The sequence below is a fragment of the Grammomys surdaster genome, unplaced genomic scaffold, assembly GCF_004785775.1.
Source record: "Grammomys surdaster isolate TR1022 unplaced genomic scaffold, NIH_TR_1.0 60, whole genome shotgun sequence".
Taxonomy (NCBI): domain Eukaryota; kingdom Metazoa; phylum Chordata; class Mammalia; order Rodentia; family Muridae; genus Grammomys; species Grammomys surdaster.
This window is the reverse complement of record NW_021604562.1, coordinates 2,354,528-2,357,763: the sequence shown is the minus strand read 5'-3', so window position 1 is coordinate 2,357,763 and position 3,236 is coordinate 2,354,528. Positions and strand designations below refer to the sequence as shown.

General features: G+C 36.3%; 1 pseudogene; it reads right to left on the bottom strand.

Moving 5' to 3' along the window:
- Nucleotides 1-778: 778 nt before the first annotated feature.
- LOC114618734 lies at nt 779-2,766 on the bottom strand (annotated as a pseudogene).
- Between the last annotated feature and the right edge of the window lie 470 nt (nt 2,767-3,236).

The window sequence follows — 3,236 nt, the reverse complement described above, 5'->3', positions numbered from 1 at the left end:
GATACCACCATTAAGCTAGCTTCTGGGCACACAGAAGTGAACCAGAAACTAACACAACAAATATATTTTATAAAAAGTCCTAGTGATGGATTTGATCCTGTAGGCTATGTAAACTGCTTCATATAATACCGATGGCAGTGGTAAACTACCTTTTATGTTGTCTTTTCTTACTATAATCACCAAACTTGGAGTAAATCATTCTTCAGTGGAGGGTTAGCTCAAGGCCTCATACGTGGATTTTGAAAAAGTTTTACTATACTGTGTTCAGAACCTTGTAATTCTTAATGCTTTGAAAAACATGGTTATACTTTTTTAAGTTTATTGAGCCCTACAAATTGTATATTCAAAGGTTAGAGACATTTGTCATCTGTGAACCACAGCATCATTTATCGGGGCCTTACTCCATTGTAGAAGTAATGGTAGCTATAATGAATGAATGCTGGAGAATAGAACAAGGAAGAGTTTGGAATGTCTTTGAATTTTTTTTATGAAGTAATAATACTGTTGAGATGACCTAGGAAGGCTGAGGTCTCTGAATTTCAATAATTTTATTCAGATAAAAGGAAAATATGACTTCACTGAAAGTACATTGCTTGGTTGTGCTTCTAAGGCTTGTTTCCATGTATTTGTCATCTAAAAAGTCATTAAAAACACAACCATACATTGTAAAACTAAAGAGAAATGACAATATATATTTAGTTCAATAATTTTTTAGTGCATTGTCCCCTCATAATGCATGGCATTGTTACCAGAATCACTATAACTTATTTTCTTTTTTTTTATTTTTAAATTTTTTTATTTCAGAATTGCTGTTATGTACAGACATCATAAAAAAACACACACACATATACTGGATATTTTCCACAACATAAGAGCTGGGAATAAAGTCTAAGGGCAATTAGAGCTGAAACTGTCCCACAGAAGTTAGAAGATGTCCCCTCCTTAAATGTCCTTGATCACCTCCTCCAGTTCTTCCTTTGTGAACATGTGGAAATTCTGACCAGGCTGCACCGTGGCTAGCTCAATGTTCGTTGCGTTCAGCTTCTCCTCCATGACTTGCTTGAGGATGATGAGTGAAGACTTGATGGCTTCCTTCAGAGTCATAGACTTGTGGTAAACTTCTTGCAAGGAGCTCTGGGCACGCTCTGAAGCAGAGCCAATTGCTTGCGCATCACACTGTACAAAAGTCCCAGATGGGTCCATGTGAAACAGTTGGGGTTCATTCTCATCAACTCCTCCAAACAACAACGCTACACCAAAGGGACAAGACATGGCACCTGGATCTGCATCCTCTTCGCCAAACTTATTTTCAATCTTCAAAGAAGATGATAGATTCCATTTGATGCTCAAATGAAGGAAACCAAATTAAATAATGGGCATGACTCCCCAAAAGTAAAGTTATTTCCTCTTATATCATGAAATAACACCCAGAAGATGACAAGATTTTGCTTTCCTTTTAGTTTCAAATGTAATGTTTCTTTGTGAAAAGGGGCTTGAAAAATGGGTTCTCACTCTATAGTTCAAAGTAACCTGAGCACATTGTGTATGGCTAGACTGGAACTAACAATACCCCTGTGTCATGCTGCTTAGTTCTGTGATTACAAATATAAAACAGCACATATAGCTTATAGTATATTTCTTATAACCTAGTTATATTTTAACAAATCAAGAGAGTTGGGTCAGCAAAATATGGTATATAGACAGTGTTACTATCCCTTGACTTCACAAACCACAGGTAAGATACATATACCTCAAAGAAAAAAGATTATTTTTATAATCTTTGCTTATCCCATAATAGGATTGGAGACCTTAAGGCTTTTTCAAGTTTCCAATTCCCTTTGCTTGCTTAGTCAAAGATTTAATGCTCACTAGAAAATATGAATTTTCTGATCTCTTTTACCTGCCTGGATGCCATATTGCAGTGTCTTTTTATGTAAGTTTTTATGTCATTAATTCCCTCTCTTTAATTCTGCTTGGAGTCGGTGTCCTTTAATGTCATCCATTGAATTTCCCAAGAGTGAACTCTTTTTTTCTCTTCTTGCAAACATCTCCTAATTAATGGTCACCACCGCCTTCTCATTAATGCTCATACAGGAGGCAATTAATGATCACTCATGCACCAGATGAGATTTTCAGACACAGCTCACTCCAACAGAGCTATAGCCTATGTGACCTCAGTCAAAATTTCATTTTTGTGTTTTTTTCTGTAATGAGAAGGGTGCCATGACCTCTTTCTTGCCTTCCTCCAAATAACAGACTCATTCTCTCTGTCAATAAATACATCCAAGTCATTTCTGTATATTGTTAAGATGCAGTTATTTTAATTTTGTGTGTATGCTTTGTTTTTTCTGCATACATGTAAGTGTACCATGTGTGTCTCCTATTGAATGTGGTAAGAAGACAATATCAGATCTCCTAGAACTGGACTTATGACCCATCATGTGAGTACTGGGAAGTGAGCCTGAGTTCTTTATAATGATAGCAAGTGTTCTTAAGCTCAGAGGCAGCTTTCTAGCCCATCTCTGTTCTCTCTATATTTTTATAAGTCTAAAGCACTAAAGGTAGTATATAGTCCACCCTCCATCTCTTCTGTGAGTAATATATACTTACTGTTTCTACACCAATCTTTGGGGTGTGTGTGTGTGTGTGTGTGTGTGTGTGTGTGTGTGTAAAGGCAATGGCTCATGGTGAAGCCCAGGTTAGGCTCTAACTCACCATCTTCCTGTCAATATAACTTGGCAGCTGCAATTCTCTTGCTGAAGTCATTTCACCAAAAATATCAGTTAACTCCAAATGCAAAACATTGATGGTTATGTAGCTATAAATTTCTTGGTGCCAAATATAAATAAGTCTATTGTAAAATTATTTAGGTAACCCAATCTTTGGTAGCTCACCTTTGGCTGAGTAGCCTGAAATGATTCACAGAAACATTATATTTCATTACCTCCCTCACCTCAAGCCTATTTATTCACATACAGACACACACATACACATACACACACACACACACACACAAACATATACACACACACAAATATAAGATTGAAAATTCTACCTTCCACTGTGTGTGTTTAATTCATCTAGTAGTATTTATAGTTCCATATTTTCTTGGATCCCATCAAATGTTCACTGTTTCTCTTCCTTCTCCAACACCAACTCATTTTATTCCATCCATTACATTAATATTGATAACATTCTGGTTTCTTCATTCCCTTTCTTTACTAAAGTCAGCCAAA